An 18567-nucleotide genomic window follows, 5' to 3' on the forward strand; every position below is an offset into this window, starting at 1 on the left:
CCTGAGACCAGGAGATGGCTGTCTTCCCTCTTCTACCCGATACTTTGTGCCAGGACGATGATATCTAAGCATGTGGACCAGAAGACGACTGTGCATCCCACCTTTGATGATGTCCCACCATCAGCGCCTGAGGACTGAGGAGCATGAGACTCTGAGTGAACCCAACCCTGATAAATATTAGCCCATTAAAGGACTATTGCCACGTTCCCCCTTCCTGAATAACGTGTGCCAGCGGAATATAGCCATGAGGACAGTCTAGAGAACACGGTCAGGATCTGGCTTCCTATGCATAGTCTGTTGGGTGGGGAGATTCATCCACAAGGGATGGGTTATCTCGTATGTGAGTGAGGTAACCATCAGCATTAGGACAGATCAATAGACCTGGAAAAGCAAGGAAAGACTTTTTGGCTATCTCCAAAGGGGGGACTGTTAGGGATGCGATTATGAGTATATAAGTATATAAGAATTATATGGAGATATCCATAAAGAACAGGATTTAAGATGGTGTTTGAACTGTACCCCACATATCTCTTGGCATAAGACTCAGACAGACAGTCTGGGCTATTCTTGTGACAAGTGAATCATGCTGACATTGCTTAATATAAATGAGGAACCAAGCACATTACAGTAAATTGTATATCACAGAATAAGCTGTTCTACTTTATCCAATAGGAGACGTGTTACGTATTCTTGGCACCTAGCCAATAAGGTTATATATATTTGTACAACTTCCGGAAATAAATCAGTCTTACTTTCTATTCATATCTGAGCACGTCTCTGGTGTGTGTGAAAGGTGGTTATGCATGCTACCACGAGTGACTCATAATTTGGACTGCAGACAGTTTAAGAGGGATGCATGACTAGATTGCATCAACCTAAATTACGGCCTTATCAGCAGTAAACCCTATGGCAGTGCGTAGCCGATTTGAGGTATGAGGAGCAGGGAATTCATTTGAGGCATTGTGCGAGGTTATAGTTGTATTAATCATGGAGGGCATAAAAGCATTGCTGATACAAATGAAGTGCACAATCTGCATTTTAAGAAAGGCAAAGACAGAGTTCAGAACATGCATGTGTAAGGTCTTGTTATAAAGAGGGGGAGGATGAGCTCTTTATTTGGAACTCTAGAGCTAACACTTTACTCTCTAGATCAGCTGCAAGCAGCTTCTTGAATGCAGAAACCTCTACTACTTTATGAGTGTCATGATTCCTCAAGGTGTGTTTGGATGGGGTGATTGACAGTTCAGTCGTCCAATTGGAGGCAGGGGTGTGCTGAGCTGTCAGTGTGGTGATGGACAGTTCAGCCATCCAATAGGAGGCAGGGGTGTGCTGAGCTGTCAGTATGGTGATGGACAGTTCAGCCATCCAATAGGAGGCAGGGGTGTGCTGAGCTGTCAGTATGGTGATGGACAGTTCAGCCATCCAGTTTGAGGCAGGGGTGTGCTGAGCTGTCAGTGTGGTGATGGACAGTTCAGCCATCCAATAGGACAGAGGGGTGTGCTGAGCTGTCAGTATGGTGATGGACACTCCAGCCATCCAGTTGAAGGCAGGGGTGTGCTTAGCTGTCAGTAAGGTGATGGACACTTCAGCCATCCAATAGGAGGCAGGGGTGGGCTGAGCTGTCAATATGGTGATAGACAGTTCAGCAATCCAGTTGGAGGCAGGGGTGTGCTGAGCTGTCAGTGTGGTGATGGACAGTTCAGCCATCCAATAGGAGGCAGTGGTGGGCTGAGCTATCAGTATGGTGATGGACAGTGGTTACTAAATCTTTAAAATATTTCATAATCCAACTAAATGAGCAGTGCCACGTTTATGGTGAGAAATAGGTCAGCTGGACTGGGGAATGATTAACATGTGCAAAAGATAGAAATATTCGTTATGTTAGGTACAAAGTGACTTGTGCAGTTTAAAATAGCAGAACCACAGAGCTAAGTGATTGACTGCAGCGGTCATATTGTTGCGGGCGGGGAGGATGGCACAGCTGCTGCGCTCTCGCTAACGCTCGGGTCCGGCGCTGCTGCGGCTGCTGCTCGGTGGCTCGAGTGGTGGGCCGGATCCGGGGACTCGAGCGGCGCTCCTCGCCCGTGAGTGAAAAGGGTGGTTGGTTTGGGGGATTTAGTCCGTGACGCCACCCACGGGTCGTGGTGAAGATGGGCACCACCGCTGCTGGTGACGGGGATCCCGGGAGCGATGGTAGGGAGCAGCTGGGATGTTGTTGTCCCCCTCCGTGGGTAGGGGTCGGTGGTCCCGGGGACCGATGATGTGACGGGGAGGCAGGGTTGGTGAGGTGCAGGGTTGCAGGGACAGCGTGGCGCGGTGCTGGATGGCACGGGTGTACTCACTCAGTAAGAAATGTACAAAGTCCTTCGTAAACCAAACGGCTGGATGGACGGGTCCCGCATCCGGCTGCTGTGACTCTCCCCGGACAGGTGATGGCAGCTGTCTTTCCCTGCACCTTGATGTTCTCGTTTGACTACTATGGATCCCCAACGGTAGTCCGCTCCTCGGTGTATGGGTACCGGAGGAGCCCGTTTGCCCGCAGGCGCTGGCCCTTGGGTCTCTAGCCTTAGGCGGTAGCTGTATACCCTCACGGTGTGGGCAGTTGCCTTCAATCGGGACTTTTGCTGTTAGGAAACCCCTGGGGTTCTGGTCACATTCGGATTTGACTATTGTCGGCGGCTCCAAGCCTGGTCGGGGTCCGATGGCCCTGCCTGTGTGTGCTGGCTTCACTTCGCTCCCCGGTCGGTACCGGCAGGCAAACGCCCGACCCTGGTCCTACGGTTCTGCGTTGCTTCACCACTCCTGCAGACGGCCACCACCGTCTGCCAACCTTGCTGTCAGTGCCTGGGCCACAAACCCAGACACCCAAGTGTTTACTCCTCTCACTTCCACCTCCTGGACTAAACTGTCACTTTTCCCGCCTCCAGGCCTGTGAACTCCTCGGTGGGTGGGGCCAACCACTTGGCTCCGCCCCACCTGGTGTGGACATCAGACACTGGAGGGAGGCAACAAGGGTTTTGTGTTTGGCTGGTGTCCCTGTCTAATGGGGGTGGGGGTGTTTGTGTGTTATCTGTGACGACCTGGCTAGTCCAGGGCGCCACATTCCCCCTTGGTGAAATGCAGACCGTCCGCGGGCTGCCCGTCCATCACCGGTTTTATTTATTTTTTTTTTCAAAAGCTGTAAAAATATAAATAACATATAAACATTTTAAACATGTAAGCATTTCTTGTGAGAACACTTAAACATTGCACATATAAACAAAAACATTTTTAATAATAACTGACGGACGGACGGATGTCTTCCGCTCTCCCACCCAAGCAACCTAGCCCTGATGCTGCCCCTAAGAAGTGGGCAGCACCCCTTGACCTCAGTCCAGGTTCAGACTGCCCGAGCAGAAACGGGTACGGTTACTCGCACCCGGCTGTCACTTCAGGGGACCCCACGTCCAGGGGGACCCCTGAACCCCGGAGGATGGCCACTGGTCCTGGTGGTGGCCGGGCCCCAGCCTGCTCTGCTGTGGGCCCTTCCTCCAATCTGCCTCTCCGGAGGCGGCAACGGCTTCCATCCCATTAAATTATTTACATGCTTACCAGTTCGTGGGTGGCCTGCCAGTTCTCGGCCATGTCCATGAGTAGTCTCTCATGCAGGTGGTACAAACACACAGAGTCCCTCCGGGGACAACTTGCCAGCAACGGCCGGAATAATCAGGTAGTCAATCAGATGACGGTCACGGTTGATTAATGTCATTCACTTAAACTGCTGAGGGTCCCAACGGGGGACAACTGCTTGCAACGGAGGACCGCTGCCACTATTGCTCACTTCCGTACTCCTCACCCGGCTCCAGGTGAAGAAGCACGGGTTCCAGCCCCTCCAGCGCACGGCAGGCGCGACGAGGAAGAGCTGCCCGGTATCCATTATTCCCGTTCCGAGGGATGTAAGTGGCCTCCATGTCATACAAGCCGAAGACTCCCTCCTCCTCCGAGACAGGCTCCGTGTCAGCCCCCGAGCCGCTGTCATGTAACTCCAGGGGGTTAATGGTGGGACCTGGCAGATTGGTAACGGTTTCCAGCTGAGCCCAGACTCGTGGCTCCTCAGTGGCAGGTGACCCGTCGCCAGCCGGTGTACGGAGGCCCGTCCTCGGTTCTTCTAAGTCACCCGCTCCAGCTGTTGATTGGCTGGCTTCCTATCGGGCCTCCGGACCCTGGCGGGGCAACACGGACTCTGCCACCTCCATCGGGGATGGTGGTCTGAGCGGGGTTGTACGGGCGGTCAGCACAGGCGATGGGTCGGGCCCTGCTGGGGCCAGGGGTAGACCGAATCCTTCAGCCGCAGCGGCCGGTCCTTTAGGGACACAAGGGTGTGGGTCTCTCACCAGCTCCTCTAACATGGTCTCTATCTCATGCGCCTGCATGACCGCAGCCAGCTCCTCCATCTCAGCGGCCCAGCGATCTAACAGGTCCCGTACTTGGGCCCGGTTACGGCAGCACAACAGCATCACTTGGGTGTTCAGCCAAGCCGCTGTCCCGGGGGCAGGCTCCGGAGACTCAGGCTTCTCAGATGGTGCGGACATGTTGCAAGCTGCTTCCAGGAACCGGTTATGTTTGCAGAGTCCTGGCGTCCCCGCTTTTATAGCCTCGGCTACATTAGGCAGACACACACCCGCCCCCCCCTTGGTTCTCTTCAGCACTTCCGTTTTTTGGGGGCGGGGCTTCGCTTTCGCACCTTCCCTGCTCAGAGAAGACGCTCGAGCGGGAGATTTTCGCGCCAAGATGGCGGCGCTTCAAAATTTTTGGCCGGACACCGCCGGCGGAGATCACAAGGCGCACTTCTACTGGTAAATAGAGGGGTTCAATCCTGTTCGTGACGCCAAGTTGTCGCGGGCGGGGAGGACGCCGCCGCTGCTGCGCTCTTGTTAACGCTCGGGTCCAGTGCTGCTGTGGCTGCTGCTGCTCGGTGGCTCAAGCGGTTGGCCGGATCCGGGGACTCGAGCGGCGCTCCTCGCCCGTGAGTGAAAAGGGTGGTTGGTTTGGGGGATTTAGTCCGTGACACCACCCACGGGTCGTGGTGAAGATGGGCACCACCGCTGCTGGTGATGGGGATCCTGGGAGCGATGGTAGGGAGCAGCTGGGATGTTGTTTTCCCCTCCGTGGGTAGGGGTCGGTGGTCCCGGGGCCCGGTGGTATGACGGGGAGGCAGGGTTGGTGAGGTGCAGGGTTGCAGGGACAGCGCGGCGCGGTGCCCGATGGCACGGGTGTACTCACTCAGTAAGAAATGTACAAAGTCCTCGGTAAACCAAACGGCTGGATGGACGGCTGCTGTGTCTCTCCCCGGACAGGTAATGGCGGCTGTCTTTCCCTGCACCTTGATGTTCTCGTTTGACTACTATGGATCCCCAACGGTAGTCCGCTCCCCGGTGTATGGATACCGGAGGAGCCCGTTTGCCCGCAGGCGCTGGCCCTTGGGTCTCTAGCCTTAGGCGGTAGCTGTATACCCTCACGGTGTGGGCGGTTGCCTTCAATCGGGACTTTTGCTGTTAGGAAACCCCTGGGGTTCCGGTCACATTCGGATTTGACTATTGTCGGCAGCTCCAAGCCTGGTCGGGGTCCGATGGCCCTGTCTGTGTGTGCTGGCTTCACTTCGCTTACCGGTCGGTACCGGCAGGCCAATGCCCGACCCCAGTCCTACGGTTCCGCGTTGCTTCACCACTCCTGCAGACGGCCACCACCGTCTGGCAACCTTGCTGTCAGTGCCTGGGCCACAAACCCAGACACCCAAGTGTTTACTCCTCTCACTTCCACCTCCTGGACTAAACTGTCACTTTTCCCGCCTCCAGGCCTGTGAACTCCTCGGTGGGTGGGGCCAACCGCTTGGCTCCGTCCCACCTGGTGTGGACATCAGACACTGGAGGGAGGCAACAAGGGTTTTGTGTTTGGCTGGTGTCCCTGTCTAATGGGGGTGGGGGTGTTTGTGTGTTATCTGTGACGACCTGGGTAGTCCAGGGCGCCACAATATAAGCTCGATGTGAAGTCACAGCCGCAGACAAAACATCGAGACTGGAGCAGCCGTTGCTATAACTGAAGAGGGTGAGTATTATCTGATTTTGTTACGTTTCCCAACAGGAATTGTTTGGGGCTCACTTTCTAAAAGTTGAAAAACCATTTCATATAACTTGTGTTCCTATGCAGCTTTAGGCTATGTGCGCACTTTGCGTCGAGGTAGTTGCAGTTGTAAACGCATCCTCTGGCAGAAATTTTCTTTGTCAAATTTCGTTTTGACCACAAAAACGCTATAAATACGCTTGCGTTTTTACCGCGTTTTAGCCGCGTTTTACTGCGATTTACATGCTTATTCATTGCTTAAAGTCAGATGCGTTTTGAATACAAATACACTACTAAATAAAGTTTATACATTCAAACACTATGAAAAAAAGGAAAAAAAATGATGATAAATATCATGAGTAAAATCATACACAAATTACCTAATTTTATGAAAATTATAACTGTGTATTAATATTTATGCATAAAATAACGTTTAATTATGGATTTTAATTAATTTAATTGTCGGACTATGTGTGTGTGTAAAGGGACAGATCATGCCCTTATTATAAAGTCAAAAACGCATGACTTTATGTTGCCAAAAAAGTTTAGTTAAACGCTAGGATTTTGATTGTGTGTGCGTTTTGAAAGTTCTCATTGTCTCTAATGTTAGCAAAACGCTGCCAAAATGGCAAAACAATTGATATGTTGCTTCTTTAAGGCTATGTGCGCACTTTGCGTTTTTACCTGCGTTTCCACAGCGTTTTGATGCCAAAAGGCATGCGTTTTGTTTTTCAAGCACAGTCTATGGGAAATAGGGATTTCTTGTGCACAATGCTGTTAAAAACGCAGCGTTTTAGTTGCAGAAATTTTGGCAAAAACTCAGCGTTTAAAGAAGCAACATGTCAATTGTTTTTGCCATTTTGGCAGCGTTTTGCTAACATTGGAGTCAAAGAGAAGTTGCAAAACGCAATCTACTTCAGAATTCTAGCGTTTTACATGTTTTTTGATGCAGAAATGCTTTTTGGACCAATTAAATGCATGCGTTTTTGGCAAAATATTAATGGCATGATACCTTTCCACACACACATAGTCCGACAAATAAATGTATCAATCAAAATCAATAAATAAATGTAATTTTATGCAAAAATATTAGCACAGTTATCATTTTAATAAAATAATTCATTTTCTGTATGATTTTAATCATTATAATTATTATCATTTTTCTCCATTTTTTTCAAAGTTTGAATGTTTAAACTTTATTTAGCATTGTATTTATAGTCAAAACGCATCTGACTTTAAGCACTGAAAAAGCAGGTAAATGGCGGTAAAAACGCAACCGTATTTTTAGCGTTTTTGTGGTCAAGACCAAATTTGACAAAGACAATTTCTGCCAGAGGATGCAGTTAGAACTGCAACTACCTCGACACAAAGTGCGCACATAGCCTAAATCCTGAGTTTTTGCCAAATTTTCTGCAACTAAAACGCAGCGTTTTTAACAGCATTGTGCGCTCAAGAAATCACAATTTCGCATAGACTTTGCTTAAAAATCAAAACGCAAGCATTTTCGCATTAAAAAACTACAGTTCAAAACGCTGCGGAAACGCATGAAAAAACGCAAAGTGCGCACATGGCCTTAGGCCGTCTGTGCTTTCCTAAGGGCTCTGTATGTATGGTGCTGTAATACACAGATGTTCTCTGTAACATATCTGCTGGAGCATGCAAGCACTTTTGTCTGTTGGATCTATAGTAATAGAAAAAGCAAAGCTATAGTAAGACAAAAAAGCAAAGCTGCAGGCCACCTATAAGATATTCACCAAATGGTATAGAGTACCAGCAGGGGCGTACATAGAAATCATGGGGCCCCATAGCAGAATTTCTAATTGCCCCCCCCAAAAAAATGAAATTAATAATAATGAATAAAAATATTCAGCTGGGTCACAGAAGAGCATATATCCCAACTTTGCAGCCCTTACCCTCCCAACTTTGCAGCCCTTACCCTCCCAACTTTGCAGCCCTTACCCTCCCAACTTTGCAGCCCTTACCATGTAATTTTCCTCCTATTGAAGCCCCCAGATTCCCTTTCATTGCAGCCATAAAATATGATTGCAACAAAAGTGCCCCCCAAACACGGTCAGTATCTTACATCGGTATTTGTAGCCAAATCCAGGAGCGGGTGATAAATACAGAAGTGGGGCCGTGTTTCTATTTTACTTTTCCTCTGATTGTTCCACTCCTGGTTTTGGCTACAAATACTGAGGTAAAATACTGACCAAATACCCAACATGGGCACGGGGCTTTAGAAGAGAATAATGGGCCTCAGATAGTCCTCCATATAGTAAAATGAAGAGGTGATTACTTGTTTTCACCAGACAACCTCTGTAAGTGCATATATGCTACAGTGTAATAATCACAGGACAGGGAGGGGTTAAACATTCAAGTATTTAATTTCTACTGGAAATAAAGAATCTTTCCCATAATGATATTAGAAAGAAAAAGTGACCTCCATACACAACATAATCCACTATACAAAGACCAATAATATCACATACAGGGGAGAAATACCGCCACACCGTGACCAGACTACGACTACATATTACCACCACATAGTGACCAAATACACTCACATACAAGGGAGAAATACTGTCACACTGTGACCAGATAACACGTTACCACCACATAGTGACCGAATACAACCACATACAAAGGAAGAAATACTGCAACACTATGACCAGACCACATAGTGACCGAATAATACCACATGCAAGGGAGAAATACCACCACACTGTGACTAAACCACATGGTGACCAAACAATACCACATGCAAAAGAGAAATACCACCATATTGTGACCAGACCACATATTAACACGACATAGTGACCGAATACAACTACATACAAGGGTCAAATACCAACATGTCATGACCAGACCACATAGTGACTGAATAATACTACAATAATGATTATGAATAAAAACCACAATACTAATAACATTAATATTACCATCAGTGCCATTATACACAGGAGCTCTGTATATAGTGTCAGTGTACAGGTAATACAGTGATCACCAGTGACATTATACACAGGTGTTCTGTATATAGTGTGTGTGTGTGTGTGTGTCTGTGTGTGTGTGTGTGTGTGTGTGTGTGTGTGTGTGTGTGTACATGTAATACACTGACTTACCAGTGATGTCTCTAGCTGACTTTGTTCACCTTCGCTTTTCCTCTCCATCTAGCGCTGACCGCCATCATTTCTTCCAACCAGAACATGCCTCTGCAGAAAATAACACACAGTCACCTTAGGCCGATCATTGTCCGAGCACATTCCACACTGTTTCCCTAATTTCTACACTACATCAGACTTTTGCTCCCACCATGGAAGATAGTATCCTAAAAAATAAACTATATTTCATCAGTAATAATGTCCCCTAATTTGCCCCTACAGTAATCATCTCCAGTATTTGCCATCATAAGCCAATAATGTATGTTCCTCACTCTGGCCCCATATAGTAATTATGTCCCCCATCCTGGCCCCCCGGATTTAATAATGTCTCCCATCCTGGGCCCCTATGTTCCTCCATCCCAGTCCCCTAAACTGTCCCATCCTGGGCTGCTTTGTTCCTCCATCCCAGGCCCCTAAAGTAAAAAACAGACACATATACACACATATGCACACACACTCACACATACATATATATATATATATATATATATATATATGCACACACACATGCATATACACTTAAACATACATATGCACACTCGTATACACACGCATATACTCATATATAGACACACAGACACTCTATAATATATATATATATATATATATATATATATATATATGTATACATATATATATACACATACACCCACATATAATATAAATATTATATATACACACACATGCATATACAGGCACACTCATATATATACACACACACATACGCACACACTCATATATACACATATACTCATATATACACTCATATATACACACACACTTGGTATATACACATACACACACGCATATTATATATATACATATATATATATATATATATATATACACACACACTCATATACACACATATACTCATATATACACTCATACACATACACACACTCATATTATATATATACAGTTAGGTCCAGAAATATTTCGACAGTGACACAATTTTCGCGAGTTGGGCTCTGCATGCCACCACATTGGATTTGAAATGAAACCTCTACAACAGAATTCAAGTGCAGATTGTAACGTTTAATTTGAAGGTTTGAACAAAAATATCTGATAGAAATTGTAGGAATTGTACACATTTCTTTACAAACACTCCACATTTTAGGAGGTCAAAAGTATTTGGACAAATAAACCAAACCCAAACAAAATATTTTTATTTTCAATATTTTGTTGCAAATCCTTTGGAGGCAATCACTGCCTTAAGTCTGGAACCCATGGACATCACCAAACGCTGGGTTTCCTCCTTCTTAATGCTTTGCCAGGCCTTTACAGCCGCAGCCTTCAGGTCTTGCTTGTTTGTGGGTCTTTCCGTCTTAAGTCTGGATTTGAGCAAGTGAAATGCATGCTCAATTGAGTTAAGATCTGGTGATTGACTTGGACATTGCAGAATGTTCCACTTTTTTGCACTCATGAACTCCTGGGTAGCTTTGGCTGTATGCTTGGGGTCATTGTCCATCTGTACTATGAAGCGCCGTCCGATCAACTTTGCGGCATTTGGCTGAATCTGGGCTGAAAGTATATCCCGGTACACTTCAGAATTCATCCGGCTACTCTTGTCTGCTATGTCATCAATAAACACAAGTGACCCAGTGCCATTGAAAGCCATGCATGCCCATGCCATCACGTTGCCTCCACCATGTTTTACAGAGGATGTGGTGTGCCTTGGATCATGTGCCGTTCCCTTTCTTCTCCAAACTTTTTTCTTCCCATCATTCTGGTACAGGTTGATCTTTGTCTCATCTGTCCATAGAATACTTTTCCAGAACTGAGCTGGCTTCATGAGGTGTTTTTCAGCAAATTTAACTCTGGCCTGTCTATTTTTGGAATTGATGAATGGTTTGCATCTAGATGTGAACCCTTTGTATTTACTTTCATGGAGTCTTCTCTTTACTGTTGACTTAGAGACAGATACACCTACTTCACTGAGAGTGTTCTGGACTTCAGTTGATGTTATGAACGGGTTCTTCTTCACCAAAGAAAGTATGCGGCGATCATCCACCACTGTTGTCATCCGTGGACGCCCAGGCCTTTTTGAGTTCCCAAGCTCACCAGTCAATTCCTTTTTTCTCAGAATGTACCCGACTGTTGATTTTGCTACTCCAAGCATGTCTGCTATCTCTCTGATGGATTTTTTCTTTTTTTTCAGCCTCAGGATGTTCTGCTTCACCTCAATTGAGAGTTCCTTAGACCGCATGTTGTCTGGTCACAGCAACAGCTTCCAAATGCAAAACCACACACCTGTAATCAACCCCAGACCTTTTAACTACTTCATTGATTACAGGTTAACGAGGGAGACGCCTTCAGAGTAATTTGCAGCCCTTAGAGTCCCTTGTCCAATTGCTTTTGTCCCTTTAAAAAGAGGAGGCTATGCATTACAGAGCTATGATTCCTAAACCCTTTCTCCGATTTGGATGTGAAAACTGTCATATTGCAGCTGGGAGTGTGCACTTTCAGCCCATATTATATATATAATTGTATTTCTGAACATGTTTTTGTAAACAGCTAAAATAACAAAACTTGTCTCACTGTCCAAATATTTCTGGACCTAACTGTACATATATATATATATATATATATATATATATATATATATATACACACACACACACACTCTCATATATATACAGATACACAGACACACACACATTAGAGGAGTTCTTACCTTCCCCCGCCTTATATCCAGGCTCCATTGATCCTCTCCTCTCCGGCGGGAAGCTGCAGTCCAGGGCGCACAGCGTGACGTCACAGTTAGCAGACACGGCAGTGTCTGTTAAATGTGAAAAGCAAGACGGCCTGCGGAGACACCATCACGTGTTTCTCAACGCTGGCAGGAAACTAGCCAGGTCTTTCACCGGGAAGGAACAACCACGGGAAGAGCAGTCTCCAGTCAAGGAGACCACCTATGCCAAACATGGTATCCATCCACAGACAGCCGTTTCGGGGTATTTGCCCCTCATCAGTGTGGAGTAGGAATCTGGCTAGTGAGACATTGCCTAGTAAAAGACTATGTGAGCAAGGATGGTTGACCTTAGGGAGATCAACATCCAACACTGCGGAGACACCATCACGTGTTTCTCAACGCAGTGATTCTAGAGCAATGCCCCCTGGGAAATATTCAAAGCAAGAAGGCCTGCGGAGACACCATCACGTGTTTCTCAACGCTGGCAGGAAACTAGCCAGGTCTTTCACTGGGAAGGAACAACCACGGGAAGAGCAGTCTCCAGTCAAGGAGACCACCTATGCCAAACATGGTATCCATCCACAGACAGCCGTTTCGGGGTATTTGCCCCTCATCAGTGTGGAGTAGGAATCTGGCTAGTGGGACATTGCCTAGTAAAAGACTATGTGAGCAAGGATGGTTGACCTTAGGGAGATCAACATCCAACACTGCGGAGACACCATCACGTGTTTCTCAACGCAGTGATTCTAGAGCAATGCCCCCTGGGAAATATTCAAAGCAAGAAGGCCTGCGGAGACACCATCACGTGTTTCTCAACGCTGGCAGGAAACTAGCCAGGTCTTTCACCGGGAAGGAACAACCACGGGAAGAGCAGTCTCCAGTCAAGGAGACCACCTATGCCAAACATGGTATCCATCCACAGACTAGCCAGATTCCTACTCCACACTGATGAGGGGCAAATACCCCCGAAACGGCTGTCTGTGGATGGATACCATGTTTGGCATAGGTGGTCTCCTTGACTGGAGACTGCTCTTCCCGTGGTTGTTCCTTCCCGGTGAAAGACCTGGTTAGTTTCCTGCCAGCGTTGAGAAACACGTGATGGTGTCTCCGCAGGCCTTCTTGCTTTGAATATTTCCCAGGGGGCATTGCTCTAGAATCACTGCGTTGAGAAACACGTGATGGTGTCTCCGCAGTGTTGGATGTTGATCTCCCTAAGGTCAACCGTCCTTGCTCACATAGTCTTTTACTAGGCAATGTCCCACTAGCCAGATTCCTACTCCACACTGATGAGGGGCAAATACCCCGAAACGGCTGTCTGTGGATGGATACCATGTTTGGCATAGGTGGTCTCCTTGACTGGAGACTGCTCTTCCCGTGGTTGTTCCTTCCCGGTGAAAGACCTGGCTAGTTTCCTGCCAGCGTTGAGAAACACGTGATGGTGTCTCCGCAGGCCCTCTTGCTTTGAATATTTCCCAGGGGGCATTGCTCTAGAATCACTGCGTTGAGAAACACGTGATGGTGTCTCCGCAGTGTTGGATGTTGATCTCTCTAAGGTCAACCATCCTTGCTCACATAGTCTTTTACTAGGCAATGTCCCACTAGCCAGATTCCTACTCCACACTGATGAGGGGCAAATACCCCGAAACGGCTGTCTGTGGATGGATACCATGTTTGGCATAGGTGGTCTCCTTGACTGGAGACTGCTCTTCCCGTGGTTGTTCCTTCCTGGTGAAAGACCTGGCTAGTTTCCTGCCAGCGTTGAGAAACACGTGATGGTGTCTCCGCAGGCCTTCTTGCTTTGAATATTTCCCAGGGGGCATTGCTCTAGAATCACTGCGTTGAGAAACACGTGATGGTGTCTCCGCAGTGTTGGATGTTGATCTCCCTAAGGTCAACCATCCTTGCTCACATAGTCTTTTACTAGGCAATGTCCCACTAGCCAGATTCCTACTCCACACTGATGAGGGGCAAATACCCCGAAACGGCTGTCTGTGGATGGATACCATGTTTGGCATAGGTGGTCTCCTTGACTGGAGACTGCTCTTCCCGTGGTTGTTCCTTCCCGGTGAAAGACCTGGCTAGTTTCCTGCCAGCGTTGAGAAACACGTGATGGTGTCTCCGCAGGCCTTCTTGCTTTGAATATTTCCCAGGGGGCATTGCTCTAGAATCACTGCGTTGAGAAACACGTGATGGTGTCTCCGCAGTGTTGGATGTTGATCTCCCTAAGGTCAACCATCCTTGCTCACATAGTCTTTTACTAGGCAATGTCCCACTAGCCAGATTCCTACTCCACACTGATGAGGGGCAAATACCCCGAAACGGCTGTCTGTGGATGGATACCATGTTTGGCATAGGTGGTCTCCTTGACTGGAGACTGCTCTTCCTGTGGTTGTTCCTTCCCGGTGAAAGACCTGGCTAGTTTCCTGCCAGCGTTGAGAAACACGTGATGGTGTCTCCGCAGGCCTTCTTGCTTTGAATATTTCCCAGGGGGCATTGCTCTAGAATCACTGCGTTGAGAAACACGTGATGGTGTCTCCGCAGTGTTGGATGTTGATCTCCCTAAGGTCAACCATCCTTGCTCTGTTAAATGTGACACTGCCAGAGCTGCACAAGAGCATCTGAAGGCTCAGTGCAGCCCTGGCCGACTAGAAAAATCATAGCAGCAGCGGCGAGGGACCGAGGTGAGTATGCAGGAACAGCGGGGTATCCACCGGAGGGCCCCAGATCCTCAGTGGGCCCCCCTCCCGTGCTTCATATAGGACTGGTTAACCGCCCTCTGCTATCGGCTGGCTGGGCTAGGGGCCCCAGGAACAGCTGCTTGTGGAGCCGTATGGGGCCCCTTGCCCTAGCCCAGCCAGCCGATAGCAGAGGGCGGTTAACCAGTCCTATATGAAGCACGGGGGGTTGGTGCGGGGGGCACTGAGGACCTCCTGTGGATACCCCGCTGTTCCTGCATACTCACCTCACCTCGGTCCCCCGCCGCTGCTCCTAGTTCAGCAGATCATGTCTGTGCACTTCAACACGCCGGCGGCTGGCGCTTAATAGTGACGTCACCGCCTGTGTTGAAATGTCAGAGCACAGCGGGACGATGATGTGAGGGCGCGCTGCGCTCTGTCATCGTCGCTTTCATCTGTCTCGGCATTTGTGATACCGATACATTTGAATGTGCGATCCTGGCGGAGGAGCGGTGCTGGCGCTGATACCGCGGGCAGCTGCCCCTGGGCCCCTTCAGGTCGCGGGCCCCATAGCAGTGGCGTGGCCTGCGTCTATTGACGGTACGCCACTGAGTACCAGTAAAATTAAACAAGTGTTCCCCTTACCTAACCACTTGAGTGGGAGGTTTAGGAGTCATGTGGGCAGTGTGCTCCATATTTCTTGGTCTTGCTCTGCTCTACAGCCCTTCTGGATTGATGTGAACAGAATAATTAGGTATGTCACAAAGAGAGAGAGAGGTCGAGAAGATCTATTCCTCCTTCATCTTTGTGAGATACATGCACCAACCTACAAAAGTTATAGGGTGCTTCCTCCTTCCCTCCCCATTTTTTTCTTATTTTCATTACAGTGAATAGGAGGCATGGGACTCAGTATCTCGCCAGTGCACCGTCTGCATACACAATATGATAGATAAATCGTGAGACTTTTTAGATTTCAGGTTTGCTATTGTGTTCTTGTATTACACACTGTGCATTGTCCATGCATCACTGATTATTGTGGGCTAAATCCAGTGATGCCTATACCTTATATTATCACACACATCTCAAAATGTACAAAACGCTTCCTAACGTGTAACATAAATGACAACTAAATTGTGTCACATCCCCAGGTCAAATCTTCAATAGTCTCATAGTAAATGAAGGATCAGACATGAGATTAGAAAGATGCTGATATCTGCCTGCTTAGAGATTTTATCAGGAGTATCTCTTTCCGGGACCAAAGACATATTCTAAAGGCCCCGTCACACTAAGCAACATCGCTAGCAACATCGCTGGTAACGAACAACTTTTGTGACGTTGCTAGCGATGTTGCTGTGTGTGACATCCAGCAACAACCTGGCCCCTGCTGTGAGGTCGTTGGTTGTTGCTGAATGTCCTGGGCCATTTTTTAGTTGTTGCTGTCCTGCTGTGAAGCACAGATCGCTGTGTGTGACAGCGAGACAGCAACAACTAATGTGCAGTGAGCAGGGAGCCAGCTTCTGCTGAGGCTGGTAACTAATGTAAACATCGGGTAACCAAGAAGCCCTGTCCTTGGTTACCCGATATTTACCTTTGATACCAGCCTCCGCCGCTCTCACTGTCAGTGCCGGCTCCTGCTCTGTGCACATTTAGCTGCAGCACACATCAGGCAATTAACCCGATGTGTGCTGTAACTAGGAGAGCAAGGAGCCAGCGCTAAGCATTGTGCGCTGCTCCCTGCTCTGTGCACATTTAGCTGCAGCACACATCGGGTTAATTAACCTGATGTGTGCTGTAACTAGGAGACTGGGGGCTGGTCACTGGTTGCTGGTGAGCTCACCAGCAACTCGTGTAGCCACGCTCCAGCGATCCCTGCCAGGTCAGGTTTGCTGGTGGGATCGCTGGAGCGTCGCAGTGTGACAGCTCACCAGCAACCTCCTAGCAACTTACCAGCGATCCCTATCGTTGTTGGGATCGCTGGTAAGTTGCTTAGTGTGACTGGACCTTAAGGGGCACTTTGCACACTACGATATCGCAGCGGCGATGTCGGTGGCGTCAAATCGAAAGTGACGCACATCCGGCGTCACTGTCGACATCGTAGTGTGTAAATCGTTTTTGATACGGTTAACGAGCGCAAAAGCATCAAAATCGTATCATCGGTGTAGTGTTGGTTATTTCCATAATGTTGCGACAGCGACAGGTACGATATTGTTCCTCGTTCCAGCAGGCAGCACACATCACTGTGTGAGAAGCCGCAGGAGCGAGGAACATCAGCTTACCTGCGTCCCGCGGCTCACGCCGGCTATGCGGAAGAACGGAGGTGGGCGGGATGTTTACATCCCGCTCATCTCCGCCCCTCTGCTTCTATTGGCCGCCTGCCGTGTGACGTTGCTGTGACGCCGCACGACCCGCCGCCTTAGGAAGGAGGTGGTTCGCCGGCCAGAGCAACGTCGCAGGGCAGGTAAGTGTGTGTGAAGCTGCCGTAGCAATAATATTCGCTATGGCAGCTATCACCATGATATCGCAGCTGCGACGGGGACAGGGACTATTGCGCTCGGCATCGCTATCATCGGCTTGCGATGTCGTAGTGTGCAAAGTATCCCTTAGTGGAAAAGATAGACCAAGCAGATGTCAGTATTCTATTAATTTGACAAATGGTAGCATAATAACTTACAAGGGTGTTGTCACAAATGTTCCTTTGCAGCGCTGGGGTCCTGGGTTTAAAACCCATCAAGGGCAACATCTGCAAGGAGTTTGTATGTGTCTGTGGGTTTCTTCCCACACATTTCTACGTGCTTATAAATAGCAGTCAGTCGATTTCACATATCAAGAAATGTCACTTTCACAAATTCTATGGTGCTTATTGAAAAAGATCTTCAGGAAACTGATGATTATTTCTCTAGATCTGTTCCCAGATGAGTATATGTTATTTATATATGTTGATACATGTAATAGATGAATATTGTAGATTTATGAATTAGATAGCAATGGATACCCTCATGTTGTATAGAATAATTCCACAGCGGAGAAGCCATTACATTTTTTGTTGCTGAAAACCAATCTATCTCTTTTAATTATATAAGAATCAGTTTATCCTGTAAACTTAATTGTTGTGGGAAAACCCATCTGTCTCAGCTACTACTAATTCCCACCAATTTCGGGGTCATCAGTTTACTTTCACAAAGGTCATTGTCATCCATCTACCAAGACAATTATTCATTATTTTCTCTGGCGCTTGTATTTTTTCCTCGTGGATCATTGGACTGGCATGTAAAATTTTAATGATGTCTTTGCTGAGCTGCCAATAAAATGTCACATTGGGCCACATAAATGAAGGAATCCAATTTGCAGATTAACTGCTGGCCACTACAAAAGGGAGAATCAGAAATATCTGTTAGTGTAACACACATACTGTATATAAATATTTATATATACATCATTCTCTCTGTCTATATATGTATAGCACATGGTGGGCGGATTAATCAATGCAATGAGTTTATATATTGTCCTAGAATTTGTTCCTGTAAGCATAAAGTTTATTATTCTTGACAATAATTCCCACTTAGTGACCAATCCATGTTTTTCAAATCTGTCACTGTCACTTTATGTGGTAATAGCTCTGGAATGTTTGTGATTCTGACAATGTTTTTTCATGACTCATTGTCTCATTGTACTTTATGTTAGTGACAAATATAGATCATTGTGTTTTGCGTTTATAAAAATATTGGAATTCCACATATGATCAGTTTTTAAACTTTTGAATGTTTATACTCTTAAACCAGTTATTTGTGCTATACACAAGCAAAAAAGTTAATGGAACCTGTCAGGCGCAATATGTGTGGCGCCCTGGACTAGCCAGGTCGTCACAGGTAACACTCACACACCCCCACCCCCACTAGACAGTACCATTAGCCAAACATAAAATCCTTGTTGCCTCCCTCCA

At 47.4% G+C, this 18567-nt stretch overlaps 1 protein-coding gene across 1 annotated transcript in view; it reads left to right on the forward strand.

Annotated features, from left to right (window-relative positions):
• CLRN1 (clarin 1) overlaps positions 1-18567 on the forward strand; it is a 53723-nt gene that overhangs the window by 13115 nt on the left and 22041 nt on the right. The window lies entirely within an intron of this gene.

This window comes from Anomaloglossus baeobatrachus, chromosome 3, assembly GCF_048569485.1.
Source record: "Anomaloglossus baeobatrachus isolate aAnoBae1 chromosome 3, aAnoBae1.hap1, whole genome shotgun sequence".
In the NCBI taxonomy this organism is placed as follows: domain Eukaryota; kingdom Metazoa; phylum Chordata; class Amphibia; order Anura; family Aromobatidae; genus Anomaloglossus; species Anomaloglossus baeobatrachus.